Genomic DNA, 22,932 nt, shown 5'->3' with positions numbered 1-22,932 from the left:
AGGTTGTTCAGAGTCCCAGATGAGATCTCGAATGTCACGAGGGTTTCCGTAATGGTCTGTAGATGAAGATTGAAGCAATATCCATTTACCTTCCGGAAGGTTTTCGGGCATTACCGATACAATACCGGGAGTGACGAATGGGTTCCGGAGTTCTACCAGGAGGGGCCACCCACCCAGGAGAGAACCAAAGAAGCCCAAGGGTGGCGCACCAACCCTTAGTGGGCAGGTGGCCAGCCCAAATAGGCCTACTCGACCAAAGGGAGAAAGGAAATGAGGGTGGGACCAAAACCGAATTGGGGAAGGAGGACTCCTCCTTCCAAGTTGTGTTGGAGCAAGACTCCTCCCTCTCCTCTTGGTTCGGCCAAACCCTAGGGCCTTGCCCTAGGGCGCCACCCCTCCCCTCCCTCGTGTATATAGTGGAGGACTCCTCCCTCCGAAAGCTTAGCTTAAAGATGATGGAAGCAACTTTGTTGACTGGGCCCGTAATCTGAGGCTTATCATCACAGTTGACCAAAAGCAATATATTCTTGATTCACCGCTAGGTGATGCACCACCCAAAACGGCGTTGCCAGAAGTTATGAACGTCTATTAGACGCGCAAGGATGACAAATTAGTTCATTGTGCAATTTTGTATGGCTTAGAACTGGGACTTCAAAGACGTTTTGAACGTCATGGACCATATGAGATGTTCCACGGGTTGAAGTTTATCTTTGAGAAGAATTCTTGGATCGAGAGGTATGAGACCTCCGATAAGTTCTATGCTTGCAAAATGGAGGAGAACGGGTTTGTCAGTGAATGTGTGCTCAGAATGTGTGGGTACTCTAACCGTGTGGCTGAGCTGGGAATTGCTCTCCACCAGAGTCTATCACTAACAAAGTTCTTCAATCACTGCCACCTAGCTACAAAGGCTTTGTGTTGAACTATAACATGCAAGGGATGAATAAGTCACTCACCGAGCTATTTGCGATGCCGAAAGTCGCATAAGTCAGAAATACAGAAAGAACATCAAGTGTTGATGCTCAATAAGACCACCAGTTTCAAGAAAAACAACAAGGGAAAGAAGGGTAACACCAAGAAGAGTGGCAAAGTTGTTGCCCCTCCGACAAAGAAACCCAAGTCTAGACCCAAGCCGGAGACTGAGTGTTATCATTGCAAAGGGACTGGTCACTGGAAGCGGAACCGCCCCAAGTATCTGGACAATAAGAAGGCGGCCAATGCCAAACAAGTTATATTTGATATACATGTTATTGATGTGTACCTCACCAGCTCTCAGAGTAGTGCCGGGGTATTTGATTCCAGTTCTGTTGCTCACATTTGCAACTCAAAAAAGGAACTATGGAATAAACGAAGGTTGGCCAAGGACAAAGTGACGATGGATGTGGGAAATGGTTCCAAGGTTGATGCATGTCTCTCTCTCTCAAAAAGGTGTGCAGAAAGGATGATTGTGACACAACAAAAAGAAAAGACTCCTAAGATACAAGATGCTCCAAGCAAAACACATATCATGTGGTGAATAAAAATATAGCTCCAACTAATGTTACCGATGGATGGAAGACGAAAGAGGGGATGCCTTCCTGGGGCATCCCCAAGCTTAGGCTTTTTGGTGACCTTGAATTTGGCTTGTAATGCCTTGGGCATCCCCAAGCTTGAGCTCTTTCCACTCCTTATCTCTTTGTCCATGAGAAAATCACCCAAAACTTGAAAACTTCACAACACAAAACTTAAACAGAAACTTGTGATAACATTAGTACAAGAAAACAAACTACCACTTCTTTTGGTATTGTAGCAAACTTGAATTCCATCTATATTGATGATGGGCTACTGTATTCTCGCTTTTCCATGGCTAGTACCCCCCGATACTAACCATAGTTTCATCAAAATAAGCAACCAACTCAACAAAAACAAACCAGTCTGTAGCAATCTCTATACTTCGTATACTTCTGGTACCTCATAAAATCTGACAAATTACAACGGCCTGGGGGAAAAGCATATCAATCAGCAGAAAAAAGAATCAACTCAAAAACTCTTTCTGAATAAAAATGAAAAATCATCTCGTGAGCGAAAAGTTTGTGTCTTTTTCCAGCAGGATCAAACAACCATTACAAAGACTAGTCATAAAGGCTTTGCTGGGCTCAAACACAAAAAACACAATCACAACAGAATTGCGAAAGCGTGGATGCAACAAAACAGAAAGAAAAACATAAATTCATTGGGTTGCCTCCCAACAAGCGCTATTGTTTAACGCCCTTAGCTAGGCATAGAAGCGATAGAATCACGTATCATCCTCTTTGGTGTTGAAACCATAAGTGGCCCTCATCATGGATTCATAAGGCAATCTTATTTTTTTCTAGGAAAGTGTTTCATGCCCTTCCTTAAAGGAAATTGAAATCTAATATTCCCTTCCTTCATATCGATGATAGCACCGATAGTCCTTAGGAAAGGTCTACCAAGAATAATGGGGCATGTAGGATTGCAATCAATGTCAAGCACAATTAAATCCATGGGTACATAGTTCCTATTTGCAACAATAAGAACATCATTGATCCTTCCCATGGGTTTCTTAACAGTAGAATCAACAAGATGCAAATTAAGAGAACACTCTTCAATGACATAAGGACTTTGGAATCGAAGAAACACTAGCACCCAAATCACACAAAGCATTGCACTCATTTTTTTGATTTTGATTTTGATGGTAGGTTCCCACTCATCATGAAGCTTTCTAGGGATAGAGACTTCCAATTCAAGTTTCTCTTCAAGAGCTTTTATCATAGCTTCGACGATATGATCGGTAAAGCCTTTGTTTTGGCTATAAGCGTGTGGAGAGTTTAACATGGATTGCATCAAAGAAATGCATTCAATCAAGGAGCAACTATCATAATTGAATTCCTTGAAATCCACGGTAGTAATTTCATTACTACTCAAAGTTTTAACGTCTTCTACTCCACTTTTAAAGCTTTTAGCATCAAGATAGATGGACTCCGAATCATTTGGGCACTTTTCAACCAAAGTGGATTCATATATAACCCCATAATCACTAGGAGTCACACCAAGCACTTTAAGATCTTCGTGATTCTCATCACGAGAACACGCCTTTTTAAGCCATTCATGTCTAGCACGGATTTGGGCGGTTCTTTCTTGGCTCTCAATCATGGAGACACGCATAGCTTTCAAAGTTTCATCCATGTTGATTTTGGGAGGATCACATCTAACTTTCAAAGCATCAACATCACAAGAAATCCTATCCACGCTCTTAGCCAAATCATCAATTTTGAGTAGTTTTTCCTCTATGGGCGCATTGAAAATCTTTTGAGAGTTGATGAACTCTTTGATATTACTCTCTAGATCAGAGGGTAATCTATCGTAATTTCCATGAGTATTGTTGTATGAGTTGCCAAAGTTATTAGAGGAGTTACTAGGAAAAGGCCTAGGAACATAGTTTCCTCTAAAAGCGTTGTTGTTGCCAAAGTTATTCCTACCAACAAAATTAACGTCCAAGCTAGCGTTGCTACTCTCAATCAAAGAAGACAAAGGCATATCATTAGGATCCAAAGGAGCACTTCTACTAGCAACCAAATTCATTAACTCATCCATCTTAGTACTCAACGAGTTAATTTCTTCTATAGCGCGTACCTTCTTACTAGTAGGTGACCTTTCAGTGTGCCATTGAGAGTAGTTTGTCATGATGTTGTCTAAGAGCTTTGTGGCTTCTCCTAACGTGATTTCCATGAACGTTCCACCTGAGGCGGAGTCCAAGATATTTCTAGAAGCGAAATTCAAGCCAGCGTAAAAGATTTGAATAATCATCCAAAGACTCAAGCCATGAGCGGGAGAATTTCTAATCATTAATTTCATTCTCTCCCAAGCTTGTGCAATATGTTCATGATCAAGTTGCTTGAAATTCATGATATCATTACAGAGAGAGATGATCTTAGCCGGCGGAAAATACTTGGATATATAAGCATCTTTGCACTTATCCCAAGAATCGATACTATTTTTGGGCAAAGAAGAAAAACCAAGTTTTTGCGCGATCTCGCAACGAGAAAGGCAAAAGCTTCAATTTAATCACGTCATAATCCACATCTTTTTTATTTTGCATATCGCAAAGCTCAATGAAGGTATTGAGATGGGATGCGACATCTTCACTAGGAAGGCCAGAGAATTGCTCTTTCATAACAAGATTCAGCAAAGCGGCATTGATTTCGTATGACTCCGCACTAGTGGCGGGAGCAATCGGAGTACTAATAAAATCATGATTATTAGTATTCGAGAAGTCACAAAGTTTGGTGTTTTCGTTCATGGTGAATTAAGCAAGCAAGCACACGAGAAAACAAAGAGCAGGCGAGAAAAAGGGCGAACAAAAAGGTGAACGAAAAAGGCAAATTCAAGAGGCAACTGGCAAACAAAGTAAATGCAAGAGATGTGTTTGCGACACCTACTTGGATGAGTTCTTGACTTGATCTTCCTCCCCGGCAATGGCGCCAGGAATTCTTCTGCTGCGGCAACAAAAGTCCTTCCCTGGCGCTTAGGAATTCTTCTTGTTACTTCTCTGGTTTGCGTCGGTTTTTCCCTTGAAGAGGAAAGGGTGATGGAGCACAGGAGCAGTAAGTATTTCCCTCAGTTTGAGAACCAAGGTATCGATCCAGAAGGAGGACCTCGTCAAGTCCAAAGTACCTGCGCAAACACAAACAAGCTTGCACCCAACGCTGCAAAGGGGTTGTCAATCCCTTCAAGATTGTTTGCAAAGTGAGATCTGAAGGCGGAAAGTGCAACGAAGTAAAAATTGTAAGGCTGAAAATATAGTGTGGAGTAGACCCTGGGGGCCATAGTGTTCACTAGAGGCTTCTCTCATAATAGCAAATATCACGGTGGGTGAACAAATTACTGTCGAGCAATTGATAGAACCGCGCAAAGTCATGACGATATCTAAGGCAATGATCATGCATATAGGATCACGTCCGAGACAAGTAGACCGATACTTTCTGCATCTACTACTATTACTCCACACATCGACCGCTATCCAGCATGCATCTAGTGTATTGAGTTCATGACAAACACAGTAACGCTTTAAGCAAGATGACATGATGTAGAGGGATAATCTCAAACCAATGATGAAAACCCCATCTTTTTACCCTTGATGGCAACAACATGATGCGTGCCTCGCTACCCCTTCTGTCACTGGGTGAGGTCACCGCACAGTATGAACCCAAAACCAAGCACTTCTCCCATTGCAAGAATCATAGATCTAGTTGGCCAAACAGAACCCACAACTCGAAGAGAATTACAAGGATATGAAATCATGCATAAGAGAGATCAGAACAAACTCAAATAAGATTCATAGATAATATGGTCATAAATCCACAATTCATCGGATCTCGACAAACACACCGCAAAAGAAGATTACATCGGATAGATCTGCATGAAGATCATGGAGAACTTTGTATTGAAGATCCAAGAGAGAGAAGAAGCCATCTAGCTACTAGCTATCGACCCGTAGGTCTATGGTGAACTACTCACGCATCATCGGAGAGGTCATGGTGTTGATGAAGAAGCCCTCCGTATCTGAATCCCCCCTCTGGCAGGGCACCAGGACGTGCCCCAGATGGGATCTTGCGGAGACAGAAGCTTGCGGCGGCGGAAAAGAGATTGCGATGATCTCTTGATTTTTCTGGAATTTATGGGATTATATAGGCGAAAGACCTACAGGTCAGGGGACCTCCAGGGGGCCCACAAGCCTGGATGGCGCGACCCCCTGGCTGCGGGGTGGGGGCTTGTGGGGCCCCTAGAGCTCCTCTGGCTTGGCTCCCAAGCTCTCCGATCTTCTTCCGTTCCAGAAAAATCTTTTCGGGGATTTTCTTCCATTTGGACTCCGTTTCAAAATCTCCTCTGAAAGGGGTCAAAAACACGGAAAAAACAGGAACTGGCACTTGGCACTGAGTTAATAAGTTAGTCCCAAAAAATATATAAAAGGCATGCAAAACATCCAAAGTTTGACAAGATAATAGCATGAAACCATAAAAAATTATAGATACGTTGGAGACGTATCAATAACCAAACCCCCAAACACCCTCCTCGGGGTACTTGCCTCTTTGTGAATCTCCTAACTAGATAGAGTGTTACCGATAATAAGTGTATGAGTTCTTCGGACCAATGCGAGTATTCGGTTATTGGCACTTCCAGCATCCATATTTTAATAGCCTCTTCGGTACCATGCATTGCCCTTTCTCATCTTGAGAGTTGTTGCAAACTTCGCTGGTGCATCCAAACCCTTGGCATGATACGCTTTGTCATCATAATCCTCATTATATCTTTCATCAAAACTGCCACCATACCTACCTATTAAGGCATCTCCATAGCCTTTCCGAGATACATTGCCATGCAACATCCACCATCTCATGACTTGATCTTCATGTCATACATGCTTTTGCTTGATCGAGGAGCCGCATGCTAGTTGGGCCTTGACCTTATTATTGCTACATGACGCGCTAGTTTCATTGCATATCCTGCTACACAGGCAGAGGCATACATTTGCATACATCATGATAGTTTTCATTTGTCTTTATGTGGGTACTTCTTATAAAGTGTGATGATCTTCTTTTTATTCTTGCAAAACATAGAGTGTTGCCCTTAAGTGAGGAAAAGATCCCAAAGAGGACAAAGTAAAAGATCCCAAAGAGGACAAATGAGAGATAAATAGAAAGAGCCAAAGAGGCCACAAAAAATTAAAAAAAGAGAAAATAAAGGAAATAAAAAGAGAGAAGGGGGACACACTACTATTCCTTTTGAAACATCAACACTCGTACTCCATTGTTATATTTGTACTCCATAGAGATTATCATTCATGCATAACTATGTGGTGACCCTTACACTATAGAACTTGGCTTATATATTCCAATGATGAGCCTCCTCAAATGAGCTCTAGGTCTTCATGAGCAATCAAGTTGGATGCATCCCCACTAGTTCCATTGGAGAGCTTACCTTAGCTCATATGTGCATTCGTTGCATGGCAATCCCAACTCCTCACATCATATCTATCATTTGTCTTTCTCTCGCCTATGGTTGTCCTCATTGATGTGAGGCTTTCACATATTTTTGTCTTCCTTCCCCATCATTATTCTATTTTCCATCCTCAGTGCCAACATATCTTGCTTGTGCTCATCCATTGCATGAGTGCTCAAAGTAGAAAGGGAGAGGATCATTTTGACTTGCGCGTGATTAGTGGTCTGGGAATGAGTCAAAATAAGATTCCAAAGGAGACCAAGTGTGAAGTTTAGTAGATTGAGTTCTCAACTAAAAAAAATATTTGTATGCTCTAAACCCATCTCCCACTTCTTGCACGCAAACACCATTTGGAGACATTCGAGTCACGGACAGCGAGAGCTCTTGCACCTTTGTGTTCTTACTTTGCTATTTCCAATACTAAACATAGACTCTTTCTTGTTATTGTCTTGACTTGAATTGCATATCTTATGTGATTTACTTTGAAGTTATTATATGTGTGTTAGCGTGTCACCACAGAAATTATTTGTGTTATCATTTACCTACTTGAGGACGAGCAGGAATTAAGCTTGGGGATGTTGATACGTCCCAAACGTATCTATAATTTCTGCTTGTTCCAAGATCTTTTGGGTGACATTGTTATATGTTTTCCTACACTTTCATATATTTTTACACATATTTGGACTAACCTACTAACTTAGTGCACCCACTGCCAGTTTCTGTTTGCTGATGTCTATTTTTGCAAGGACTTTTACCCAAATTTCCAGAGTCCCAAAAATCCCGAGAAAAATATATAAAAATCAGCATGACGGAAGCTTCTGGAGCACCAAAGATGGGCGAGAGGGGAGCCACGGGCTTCCTAGGCGGCCTCCCTGCGCGTCCTGGCCCCTGGCCGCGCCCACAGGTCGCCTGGGTGGGCCCGACCTCCTTTGCTGCCCTCCTTTGGCCTATATTTACCCCTCCGATTGGAAACCCTTCAAGCATATCCAGAATCGCGAATTTCTCCATCGTTCCGCCGCCTCAGCGCTTCCGAGATCGGGAGCGTTAGGAGACCTCTTCCAGGCACCCTGCCGGAGGGAGGATTGACCCCCGGTAGCTTCTCCACCGCAATGGATGCTTCCCGGACGTGTCGTGAGTAGTCATCCTTGGACCATGAGTCCATGACCAGTAGCTATGTGATGTCTTCTCTCCAATCTTGTGCTTCATTGATTAGCCCTTGTGAGCTGCCCTACATGATCAAGGCACCTATGTAATTTTCCTGCTATTGCTATGCTTGGTTTGTTGGGATCCGATGGATTATGAGGTTATGTTCAGATTGCGATGAGGTATATATTTTATTATCCTTTTATATTATGTTCTTTAGGGATTCATGCATGTTCTCCGTTGCTTTTTATTGCTTCAGTAAAACAGGTGTTCTTTAGTGTTCAGTAAAACGGGTTTATATTTCCTCATATGAAGTCTTCTTTGGCTCCACCGGTACTCAAATTCAAGCTATTAACGAGCCTCATCTAAATAGTTCATCAACCTAGTTTTTTATTTTCACCTCCAAATCGACTACTAAATAGGACTTTTGCCCTCCGAAGGTCACAAACACAGTTTGTCAATATTTTCCAGGTATGTTCTTGAATTTTTTTGACTCCTCATACGAACTCGGGATTGAGTGATTCTTTTTGCATTGGAAATCTTGAGTGAGTAGCACTATTGAGAAAAAATATCAGAAATTTGACATAATATTTTTCAGAGAAAATTGTAGAGACAGTTTTGGTATATCCATCTTGGCGGTATTTTATCATCATTATCTTTACTACCATTGTGGTCTTCACTTATATGTTGCTATTCGGAGGTACTTCATATCACCCATTGCTGCTACTTGTGGTACACTGTGACTCCATTAGTACTCTAAGCTCGCCTCTCTAGTACGGTCTAGCCTAGGACCAGCACAGTACCGTTGTTGAGCTTTTATTCAACATTGCATCTCTGAATTGATTATTGCTAATCTTTTGCTATCATATATTAAGCCTTCCAAGATCCACACATCTCTACACTTGTATACATATGTTCACGTGGTAATCGCTTTACTCAATCTTCGGAGATATTGACACCGTCAGTTGTCGATCACCACCTGCTGCATGGTAAGAATTTGTAAGACATTGATATTTTCTCTGCTGTGAGCGCTTTACCACCACATCATAGTAATTTATAGGAACATTATTCTCGGGTTTTGTTACTAGTTTTCTACTAATTATGACAGGTTTTGGAGTTGGAAGTTCTAGGACGACGGACACATCTTCACCCTCACGAGAGGTGCGACTAAACGCACAAGCATATGACGATGTTATCTCTCTACCTCCTTTTCAGGGTAGATTTAATCATGTTATGTATCTTAATTGGGAGCTTGAGATAGAACAAGTTTTTAGTCGCTATAATTTTTCTCAACTTGAGAGAGTACGAGCTGTCACTCGAGAATTTACTGGTTTTGCTTCCCTTTGGTGGAGTATGTATTGTAAGAAAAACATTGATATTCAACCCACAACATGGAACAATTTGAAAGCTATAATGAGACATAAATTTGTTCCTACTTACTATCATGGTGAGTTTCTTCGCAAATTAGAACAATTAAAACAAGACAATAACAATGTTAATTCTTACTACCAGGAGTTCAAATCTTATATGCATCATTGTGACATAGATGAATCCGAGAATAAAACAAAGAATACTTATTTTATGGATCCAAACCATGAGATTCGTGCAAAAGTTTATTATATTCCATGTTCCATTGTTGGTATGTATGTTCGTGCTTGTACCTTTGAGAGACAAATGCAGGAAGATGCGTTGGGAGACAACGACAACTACTATTTCAGTTCATGCTCACCACTGTTGGTTGTATCGTCCACTGATGCACCTGCGGCCACATCTCAGATTGTGTGCGTGATATCGCCTCAATTCTATGGAACATTATTATTGTCCATACCTACATCATCTGAGTCATTCCATCAAGGTAACAGTAAATGTATTGATGAAATAACGTCACATGAGAATGATGAATGCCTAGTTGACTTGAATACATCATTTGTTGAGTTACCCATTGATTTGAGCACAACACCTATTTTAGAGAATTATGTTACTGTTATGAATGTGTCATGTGATCAAACAACTAAAGTACAAACAATTTTGGGTGAATCCATTGAATTTGTTGATGATGAAGAACCATGTGAATCGGTGAATAACTCAGATTTGGATCAAATACTTTTAAAAATAATTGTGCCAATGTTTAATCATTTTGATATGACCTATAATCTTGGTGATGATTCTATGTCAAATGACTTGTTGCATGTTTGTTTATTTAAGCATGTTGTAGCATGTAAATTTGAAACAATGAAAGTGTATTCATCAATGTTAGGATGGTTTAATGATGCACATTGCCAACCTTTTGATATGAATAACAGCTTCACTTTTACGTGCAAACTGATTTGCAATATTTTCGTGCCTTCTACTTCTTGTGATGATATTTTGGCTTTATGTTTCATAACATATGAAAGTTACTCATGTATACATATATCATATGTGAAAAAAAGAAGGGAATTAAAAATGATGACATGTACATATATGACATGTATGCCTTCTCTCTTTTGTTGGCCATATTTCAGATTAATCAACGCCGAGGACATCTTTGTTTTCAAGAAGGGGAGGATGATAAGGACATGTCTACCTTGGATACGACCAAAACTATTTCATATTTCCATATTTGTGAGGTTATTTCTTATAATAATTATGCAATACTTTATTTATGTTATCCGGATCAAAAAGACTTCACCTATTTTTACTCCATGCCTAAATGCAGAATTGTCGAACGTTTGCACGAAGCACGTGCGAAGATAAATGAAGAGGAAATGATTATGTGTTATTCAAGAAGTCCTATCACATCAAGGAAATGATTATGTGCTTTTCAAGAAGTCCTCTCACGTCACTTTTTCGCCCAAGAGAAGATAGAGACCAAGTCACCCACGTTCTGGACTCATATTCGGACTGCACAGACATACGTGTCTCAAAATGTCAACAACATTTTCATACGGATTCTAAATCGAGTGATTCTTTTTGTGTTGGAAAATAGATTTTACGTACGTTCCAGCCCAATTGGAATCACCTAAAAATTCGTCCGGATTATGGATATATTGGTGAAAAATCTGACCATGCAAGAGAATCTAAGTCAAACTATAAGTCCAAAGGTGTTGCATCATCTCCACTTGGGCCCATAAGCCTTGTACGACCTGGGGTTGGTTTTAGACTGCCTTTGGACGCCTCCACACATCCTTGGCCACAACTCCTTGGTCCTGTATAAGTAGATCAATCTAGTAACTCTTTGTTTGGGTTTTGTTTAGTTAAAGGATAGCCATTGCAACTTCGTGTACTTAGTCTGTGTCCAACGACCAGACCAAAACCGCTTTTAGAACCACACATCTTTATCAATATTTCATATATATTCGCAATATTCAGATTGCATTATCATATTTTTTTTCTTGTTCTTCGATTGCATGCAGGAATAGACCTTTGTGGTCAGGTTGATCGTGCTCCGGTGTGGTCAATAACCTCTAGAAGATTTGTTTGTGATTGCTAAGGCGGAATGTTGCACATGTTTGTAGTCGAATTGTCAAAGTCGTCTCCACCAAATCAATAGTTATCATCTCATCAAAAGATCAGGACACCCTCCCCTCTATTAGAACCATAAACATTAGCTATTGTTAAAATTTGGTTCATATTTTATTATTACGTAAGGTACTATATTATAACTTCTTGATGACTTATACCCCCCGATATAATCCATGGTATCATCAAAACAAGCAAATTATGCAAGCAAAAAACTGAATCTCTCCAAAACAGAACAATTTATAGTCATGAGCAAAGACACCCTACTTGTGTAACTCCATAAATTCTGACAAATTAGGACAGCTTGAGGAACTTGTTTAACAATAATGTGTAAAATATTCAGACCAAAAGGATGTTACAATAAAATCAGATAAATTCTCCACTAGCTGTTAAAGTTTCTATTTTTGCACTCTATCAATTCTAATTATCATTAAAATCATCCCAAAGGCTTTACATGGCACAAACAATAATTTACACATAAAAACACAATAATTATAGTAAAAATCATGTTATCTCACACAAATATAAAGTAGAACAAGAAAAATAAGATAGCTATTGGGTTGCCTCCCAACTAGAGCTATTGTTTTACGCCCCTAACTAGGCGTAATGCATATGTCTCGAGTGACATCATACACCTTAGCCACTTTGGCGGGACCCTTATCGGGTCCCGGAGGCTCCTTTATTTATTTTATAACCTCTAAAAGTGAAGTCTCCAATTTCTTAAGTGCCTCAAGTTTTTAATGGAGGTGGTAATGAAGGAATTCAAACGATGAAGGCTAGTGCCTAAATATTTAATAGGTTCATTAACCTTTTGTATCGCACTAATATTTTTCTAAAAATCTCCCAACTTCTAATATTTGGACTGCCTCATGAGTAAAATATGATATTTGAGGTAAATGAGGAGTTCCCACCATCCCTTTTACTATTTCCAAAGCAGCATTAGGATCCAATTCAATAAAATTCCCTTTTGTGGCAAGGTCAAGAACTTGTCTATTGGACATTCCTAATCCTATGTAAAAGTTACGAAGGAGCATCTTCATATCATTTTTTGTAGTTGCATTACGATGAGACTCAATTATACGATACCAACCATACTTCATACACTCACCATGTTTTTGTTTTAAATAGAGTACTTCAAAATCAGGTGAAACATTAACGGGTGGTGCACACATTGTAAGCAGCAAGCAGGCAAGAAAACTAACAAACATAATTGTTTTTGCATTTTTTATTTTTATAGAAAGAAAAATATAAAAGAAAATAAAAGGTAGAACAAGTGAATGATAATTTGTGAGAAGGTATTTGATAGTAAGTTGGTGATACTCCCTGGCAACGACGCCAAAAATCCTTCCTAATACTTGTGATATGCGTTGGGTTTTTCCCCAAACAGGAGGGGGTGATGTAGCATAGTATAGATACGTATTCCCCTCAATGAGAAACAAGGTTATAGAACCAATAGGAGGATCACATAACTCCCATCTTCAGTGTCTACACACAAAAGAGCAAACACTTGCACCCAACACGGGAAAGAGGGTTGTCAATCCCCTTGAACTCATTATTTGCAAGTAATAAGTAGTGATAGATAGATACCTGAAATATATTAAATATAAAAAGTAATTGCAAATAATAAAAGGAAACAAGTTATTTTGTGTTTTTGTAAATATATTTGTGAATAGACCCCGGGGCCATAGTGTTCTCTAGTGGCATCTCTCTTGAAGAATGCATACGGTGGGTAAGCAAATTACTATTGGGAAATTGATAGAAAAACGCATAGCTATGCAATATTTATCCACGAAAATGATCATGTGTATATAGGCATCACGTCCATAAACAGCAGAGCGACTCCTGCCTGCATCTACTACTATGACTTCACCCATCGACCACTATCCAACATGCATGTAGAGTATTAAATAAAATAGTGTAATTCTTGGAGAACAATGACATGGTGTAGGAAAAGTAAACTCAATTTATATGAATGAAACCCATCGTTTTATCCTTAGTGGCAAAAATACAATTATGGGTCATGTCCCTTTCTGTCACTTGGATTGAGCACCGCAAGATTGAACCCACTATAACGCACCCCTCTCAATGAAGATAGATCAATCTAGTTGTCCAAACAAAATCAATAGATCGAAGAGATTTATGAAGCTATAATAATCATGCAAATAATAATCATAATAATTCAGAGACGACTCAAATCTTTATCGTGAATAATCTGAACATAAACCCATAATTCATTGGATCCCAACAAATGCACTACACAAAGTGATTACATCGAATAGATCACCGCGAAGATGCGATGAACTTTGTATTGAAATATATATATATATATATATATATATATATATATATATATATATATATATATATATATATATATATATATATATATATATATATATATAGAGAGAGAGAGAGAGTCATAAAGATACTAGCGATGGACTCCTAGGTCTATAGTAGACTACTCACACATCACTATGGGAGCAATAAGGTTGATGTAGAGGACCTCCGTGATCGACCCCTCATTCGGCAAGGCACCAAACAGGGATCCAGATGGGCACACGATGGAACAGAGACTTGTAGCGATGGAAAAAGTGTTTTAGGAGCTCCCCTAGGGATTTTGGAATATATTAGAATATATGGGCCATTGAACGAGGTCGAGAGAGCCGAGGGGGGCCACAAGCTAACACGGCATGACCACCCCCTAGGCGTGCCTTGTTGGCTTGTGGGCCCCTCGAGTGGCCCGTTGTCTTCTCCCGAAGCTTCCAGATCTTCATTTGGTCCTAAAAAAATCATCAAAAATTTCATGGTATTTGGACTCCTTTGGTACTGTAAACCTGAAAAGCCAAAAACATGCAGAATATAGCAAGTGGCACTTGGCACCGAGTTAATCTGTTAGTGCTCAGAAATAATACTCCCTCCATTCCTTTATGTAAGGTGTATACTTTTTGGCACGGTGATCAAGGAACATAATTATAGAGGTGTTAAGACAAAATTACCCTTGACAAATTTATTGGTTAGTGGCAAGTAAATCAACGAGTCTAGGAAAGCAAGACATACACATAATTGTGAGAGATATTCCTTTTTTGATACAATTAGAGATACATGCAATCATGAGAGAGATACCTTCCTTTTTTTTGGAGAGCTAATAAGGGAATTACAATGATTTACAAGAAATGCACCTTACATTGTGGAATCTTATGAAAAAAACAAATACACCTTATATAAAGGAATCGAGGGAGTATGAATCAACCAATAAATGCCCAAAATATATCCTAGAATAATAATATTCTAGCATGGAACAGTCAAAATTTATAGATGGAGATGTATCACTATGCCAAATCAACATCAAACCATGGCATACCATCATATGGCGTCTCATTCCCTACATGATTATGAATAAGCAACAAATGAAATAGATTCTAATGAACACAACTTGAAAGGTAAGCAAACAATTATAAAGAAGGTCTGGGTGAACCATGTAGCCAACGTGTGTGAAAGTAGGATGCTAACCTATGTGATGTTAGTCGGTTTTGCGAGACGGGTAGAAAAGGACCAAACCACGACAACCCCACCTAAATACAAGCCGAGTAGGCAACAAAAAGGCAAACTGATTTTAGGAGGACAGACCATGAACCAAATACATCACTAGTGGCTCAATATTTTTTGCATTTTTAGAGCTCATTGTTCCATGTTCTCTCCATCTATCATGTCCCACTGAACCAAACATATGTTCGTTATGCATGATTTCCATTTTGATCTTTTCACTTTGAGCATTGCATAATTAGTGTTTTTATTTGTTTTTTATTAGTTTCCTTTTGTTGTGTCTACACATGTGTTTAGAGCAACCTATGATCAAGCGTGATCAAAAGGCAAAGCAAGGGTTCAATACTGAGGATTACCAACACCAAACTTAGGCATTTTAGAAGGTCACAAATGTAAAAAAGGGAAGTGCTCGAAATCAAATCTAATACCACATGTGCATTTGCGTTGTTCTCGCGATTCCACCGAGCCCAAGAGCGTGAAGACTGGAATGCGTATGAGAAAGCTATGATGTTTTATGAAAGGAGTCCACACCGTAGGACGACCTTTGGTACGACAGAGGCTACCCGGGCGGCAGGAGGTGTCTACGACCTGCTCCCACACGGTATGGATCTGGAATTGCAAAATCTGAGGGGGGATGGTTGATACACTCTCATGTGGTGTGTGTCGGAAGTTGTCTCCATGTCCAGAACTCGGCGTGCCTCTGTAGGGCAGTCGTTGCAGCGACTTTGGCTTCCTTTCGTTCTTCTATAGTGTTGGAGTTTCAAAGTATGGGTGGAAGGTATCTGCTTCCCTTCCTCGTGGGTGTTGTCAGCGCATTTTGTCGTGGGTGAAAGATTCAACACTACATGCACGAGATGGGGTGGTTGGCTACACGGTTTACTATCAGTCGGGCTCCATGGTGTCAGTGGTGGCTACGCATCCTGGTCATGTAGGGACAAGGGGTTTAGCGATGCGTGGCCCTAGATCACTCTCTTTATTGGAACCCAGATCTTATTTGAGTGGGTTAGAATTTGTTGCAACGTCGACCTAGATGCGTAGTAGTGGTGTGTGTGTGTGTGAGAGAGAGAGAGTGTGTTAGTTCTAAGAGGAAGCTTCGCGCTTTGGCGGCAACACCGACGACGCCCATGGGTGCCGTGTTCCTATTCAGGATATCGACCTAGGCCTCTTCCCAAGTCCAAGGCCCTCGGTAAAATCCTAGGTCTATTCCGACTCATCAGCGTTGTCACGTTGCATCATAGGGCGTTGTCACACGGATCACACACGTTTTTGCACCGTGTGTATCTTTTGTTTCTCTTTCTATTCTTCGTCTATTGAAAGCCTAATTGAAGATTGTACAACGCATGTATCTTTCATTACTATTATAGTTCAACATATACTACCTTCATTCCGATTTATAAGACTTCATGTATTCATAAATTAATAATTTGATCCACATAATATGAGTTGCATAGTCTAAAAATTATACCATTACAAAGTATACGGTTTGAAGTTTTTAATGATGTATTTTCTTGTGATATATATCTTATATTACGTTGGTCTATTTGTTATCCTAATGATACGTGCAAATCTTATGAATCGGGAAGGAGGTAATATAGGTTTGGTCAACTCCTAATTGGCCCTTTAGTTTTCTCACTTGGAAACTAGATGGATCAATGACATCATGCATGTTCATGTAAGAGATGACGATGGATGTCATTACGGCCATGGCCATGTCACGGAAATCACTCGAGCAGTAAAATTAAGAGTGCATATTATCAGTATAAGGGCATCTTTAATACGAATCCTTCAATTTTTACTATATGTTTGGATTGCAGTGTTCGAATTACATCATTTTTGCCATCCAATGAAAACATGTATATGTTTGCTTAATAATCCAGATGCGGTATCTAAGAGAGAAATGTAGAGAGTTTTATCAGAGTTCACACATGCACTTCATCAATTACATGCATGCCCCTCTATTATCTCTCTTTCCCAACCGCAAATCATGATCTTTCTCTTCTGACTTTCTTTCCAATCGGATGTTAAACCATAAACATGCCACCATATGCATGATACTCATCTATTTTTTTTTCCTTTCAATCAAATACTTTGTAATTAAGGCATAACTCACTATCATATTATGTTTGTGGATCATATTCGGACATAAAAACAAATATATACCAAAAACATTTACATATCAACGTTGGAGATGCGCTAAGCTTCTCGAAGAAGCAGGGATTTTCGAGTTCAAAAGTTAGAAAAGCAACTAATCATACAAGTCACATAGACAAATTGCGAAGAAAATCCGTAACAGGTCACGTCGCTATATATGGCGTCGTTTGTCCTCTTTCCGAGGTCAATTCTCTAGAAGGCCAGGCAAACACAGGTACCGGCCGTTTGACCCGACTCCATACGCCATAACTTATTGCTCTTGGCTCTTGCCACCCTCTGCTTCGCCCAGATATATCCACGTTGTGCACAAGGGACAAGACTCGGGAGAATCTTCTACCCGCAACAACCAGCTGATAGTGACGGCATGGGACGGCGTGGCTGCCGGTCAATTAATGAATTCTCCCCTTGGCTTTGATCAGACATGGTATCCTGTTTTTACGTTTCTAATTTTGTTCATGTAGATCTGGCCATCTGGTAAGGATCCATAAAACGGGAACGACAAAACAAACATAAATGGTGTGACGTCCATGGAGCTTCATGTTTCTTTCTCAAAAGAAGCAACGCTCCCGCCTCTACATTATTGCAATGCACACATGTATTAGACCATCTACTCCTACAACCGAATCCCTTAAATGACCCCATGTATGTCCGTGGACGCATCCGTCTGTGATCGAACAAAAAAAAAGAAAAAAATGACCCAGTCGGATTCTTCATATTGTCCCTGTATGTTCGCGTTGTCCGCAAACCTTCATATCCGTTTTAAACATGGAAAGGATATGAGGGTTTCTAGACGCATGCGCCCGATCAGTCCATGGTATAGGACGTGACCCTACCCCGGACCACATTTTCTTTTTCTTTATTTATTATTTTCTTTCATTTTCTTTCTCTCCACCAATCACGTGCAAATGACCGGACATATGAGAAAGAAAATAAGGAGTGTGGTTGTGCGGACGGACAAATAAGAAACACGTCCGGTCAATGTTCTGCGGACGGATAAATAAGAAACACGCCGGTCACTAACAGGGCGCTTTCGCGGGTGTTTGAGGGCCTGAATTTGCAAGTCGTGGCTGAAGATGCTCTTATGATTGTTTTGCAGATGCAAGCAAACAGAATTCCAAATCTAACAGAACTAACAAACAAATTTTACACAACAAACATGACACTCCGGCACATCAACCATCATGATAAATCTCAAACAATTACAGTATAACACTAGTAAATCAATAATGTATATGTGTTAGAATCCACTCATTCGTTGTCAGCCTAGAAAGGAATAAGTTTCCATTTTTTATAGACTTTAATTTGAACTCTAGATGAAGCAATGAGTGCATGTAGGCGAATAAACTTACTGCTCCCTCCATTTTTATATACAAGACCATAAACTCATATTAATATGTGTTATGCAAGTCAGTTATTCTTTTCGTTTACTGGGATCATTAATATGCCACATGCATGCAAGGAAACTGAGTGGAGGAACTAGCTCAGTGTCATTATGGATGCATGCATGCAAGTATTAAATAGGTAGCTAGTACGAGAAAATATCATTAGTTTTGCCTCGATTTTTGTTGGTGGCCTTCTATATATGCAAAATGTATATTTCATAGTGGCCTTTATAAGTAAATGGAGAAAGTAGTTCAGAAAATTAGTAATCGAACTAAAACCAGGTCACTTATTATGGATTGGATTGGAGGGAGTATAACTTGCTCTTTGAAATAGGTATTGACTATTCCTAGATAGACATGGATGACAATGAGTATCCATTACCGATGTACCCGGTGAGTAAAAACAAGAGTATGGGATAAAAAGTTACCATGATATATCAATAGGAAATCTTAAACCCATTGGGTTGTGTGGGTACCGCTATGAGATAGTATAACTCATACCCTCGTACACCCATGTACTTGTATAAACTTTAACAAGTACATACAAGTTACCTTTATGCTTTTCTGTTAGTTTGTGAACTTCAAATGTATGGCTACGTGCTAGTGTTTATGACCGTGTGTGGTTGTTTAGATCTATTATTATTGTTTATAGGGTGTGGTGTCGTTTATAATGTGTTATTGTTTATAAGTATGTGTTGTTATTATGATGTTTTGTTGTTTATGCATTACGATTATATGTTGTTGTTCATGATTATCTGCTGCTCAAATTGATGATTTGCAAACGTGGGTATTTTTATCCGGGGATACCCGTTTACCCTGTCAAGTAACACGTATGGAGAAAATGTACCCGTTGTTGGGTATGAGTACGGCTTATGAGTAGGCTCACTGGGAACACACCAAGGTATCGGGTGGATCCACGTGTACCATAAATCGGTGGGTACCATCCCTATACATATGGAGGTTTTTCTTAATAGAATGTAATATATTAATATCAAGATGATACCAATTATACCTGGTTTCTACAATGATACAATATCAAGACCTGGTTGGAACATTTCTCTAAATAAGACCTTGTTGATGCATTGAAAATACACACAATCAAACAAAAGAGAAGGAGAAGCAAATAAAGCCGACACAACCAACGACTTGCAACATACCGGCAAAGACACTACGGAGCATCCTTGGAAACAGATGAGCTACGGGAAAGGTTCTTAAAAAATAACGCCTTCAAGAAGATAATGACGCTCAAGTGTTGCTACCGCAGGATCCAACCACAATAGGCCAGATCTTAGATTTTCACACCGGAGAGCACATACGAGCAGAATCCAAAGCAATGCCTTCAACAAGGACATGCCATGTGAAACACCACACTACTAGGAGAGATCTTAGTAGTAGCGCTGGAATTACCCATACCAGTAGCGCTAGTGGCAGCGCTACTGCTAAGATGCTACAACTAAGTTTTAGCAGTAGCGCTGGAAAACCAGCGCTACTGGTAAGTATGCTTAGTAGTAGCACTCGAAGGCAACGAGCGCTGGTGCTAAATGAGCGCTACCGCTAGACACCTACCGGCGCTACTGCTAATATTACTTCTTTCAAGAATTTCGTTCCCCTCTTTGTATTTGTGCCCGCTCTACGTATTTGTGCATGCTGAATACAGTAGTTTCATCATATCATAATAAACATACATTATTCTCATCATATTATACACATATAGTAGTCTCGTCATACCACCATCATCATTATCATTATTATCCAACACAAATATCATCACATCTCGAAAATAGCGATACACAAGTCATGTATCGAATAAATGCAACTGCATGGTCATGGAACACACCCACAAGTTTCATCATCTCTATCTAAACCATGATGTAGAAGAGAAGAGCGATCAGTATGAGAAAGAGCGCTACTATGTAGTACTTCTTGAGGCACCGGTTTCGTTCCCTCTCTTGCCGTAGCATCCACCTCAAGTACCTATTTTCCTCTTCGACTCTGCGGTCGAACCCTCCATGGCTAGCGCCTGGGTACCTGTTCACCGGGGCGTGAGCATCTGACCAGTGGTCGTACACTCCTGGAACCCTCCCAATGAATACGGTGTAGCAGTCATTCGCCATCTTCGAAATATGTACCTGCACCATAAGTTGATGAATTCACCGATAATATGCAACATAATGTACTTGAGAAACACAAAGAGGCATAGTTAGCAAAATACAAGCAACCTATAGTAAACATTAATAACCAAGTTCCTCATACCCAAACTAATTAACTAGAGCGATCTATGCTAGTTCACAGAAAGACAATAGTACTAATTAAACATACACATTATCATCGTCAATCACTCCTTCGTGTCGACGCTTTAATCGTCATAGTTAGGGAGGAAGCACCCGAGCTCCGTGAATGGATTTAGGTCCAGACGCTGAGCGACTAGCAGTGTTCGGACATTCTCCCGCCTCATTGGCCCATGGTAGAACATCCTTGTGTGTTCGAGGACCTCCTTCATGATCACTTGGGCAAGTTCACACTGTACGTGATAAAACTCAGCTCAGATTCGATGATCCGGTGTCCTTCCTATGCTTGTGGCCCAGTTGACTATCTCAGCATCGTTGGAAGCAACTGACATGAGAAGGTGTTGATTATCCCTTGTGAACTCGATCATGTGATGCATGAGGTAGAATCCATCAGCGTGACTATCGTTTGGTTGTTGGATGCAACACAAGTCGGTCTTATGGCCCTTTATTTGTGTACTTTTTCACCTTGATATATCCACCGGTAAGGCTGAAGGTTAAAATGGCATTATCGAGAACACTCTTTATGTGCGTGTAATCCCTTTTGTTGATATTCTTCGATGAGTCCAAGTACAGAGCATGGGAGTATTGTGGGTACAGACATATGAGGGTCCCCCCCGCTGTGCAAAATAAGTACACCTCAAATTAGCCTTCGTGCTTGCAAAGGAATGATTAAAACTTACGAAAGGATATCCGCGGGTGACTTACATGGGATGATAAGGCAGGATAATTGTGTCCTTGTCCTTATTAGCAATCATGAACTCGCCGATGTACATGCTCGCATAGTCACTGTGCTCTTTGCAGACTGCCAAGAAGCTCTCGTGCATATAGTATGGGTCTGTGATGTAGATATATTCTATGTTCTCGCACGTGATGATGTAGTTGAGATATAGCGCATACAAGCGGATGAACTGAAAATCCAGCTTCGTTTTGTGGAACATGCCATAGATGTAGTCAAATCATAGGATGAACTTATCCTGGGCCATGTAGCGACGTATGACCTCGAACCCGGAACCTTGTCCGGATAAAGCCGGTATCCTAGTTTTTCTGAGATGAGAAGGATTTTCTCTATGGCTAGCACATCATCATGAAGTCTCCTTAGATAATTGTTTAGTATGTTCTCTACAACTTTTTGAGGTGGGATCGGGTGGCCGACGACATAGAAATGCTCCACACCTACAACACGTATTCTGTCTACCTCCCGGGGCTTCAAAGGCGGCTAGATGCTTGAAGCAGCTCTGGCGCCTTTAGAGCCTTTCTTGTCCGGTCTCCTCCTTTTCTTCTTGGCGGGTGGCGGTAGTGAGCCCGCCATACCTTCCCTAACCACCAACCCCTGGTGCCGTCCGGCTAATCAGTGGACGACCCTCGCGTTGTTCTTGATGGGTAGAGGCGGCATCTAGAGGCGTCTCTTGCAAGGATCGCACGAAGAGAGAATTTTTGCAATTAGCCTTAGGACGTTCCGACTCCGGCAAATCAGGCGGCATCAAGTCATCTCCACACTCATAGCCTAAGTCATAGGCACGAGCATCGTCATAGCCGATATTGATATACTGGTTAGGGTCATCATCCTCCTCCTCCATGACATCATCACCATTTGCTTCTTCGATGGGGGCGATGTCATCTGGCACTAATGGAGGCTCTCCCTCGCCGGGTCGTCTCCTATCACCCGCCACGATAGGTGCAGGTAATTGGGTAGGTGGGGTAGTGTTCATACCTTGTTGAGGAGTTGTTGTTGGTGTGCTACCGAGTGCCTCGACACGCAAAAGAGTCTTCGGCCAAGGCAAGAACCAACTCTTGCATGCTCCAATCCGTTTAGGGGTCTCGTCATCATCGAATGATACCGGAAGAGTCAAATCCCCGAACCGCGCTTTGACACTGGCCACACAAACTTTGAAGACGCTATGGGGCATCTGTCAGTTGTGGAGCATGTG

Source organism: Hordeum vulgare, chromosome 3H, assembly GCF_904849725.1.
Source record: "Hordeum vulgare subsp. vulgare chromosome 3H, MorexV3_pseudomolecules_assembly, whole genome shotgun sequence".
Lineage (NCBI taxonomy): Eukaryota > Viridiplantae > Streptophyta > Magnoliopsida > Poales > Poaceae > Hordeum > Hordeum vulgare.
Note: the sequence above shows the minus strand (reverse complement) of the source record.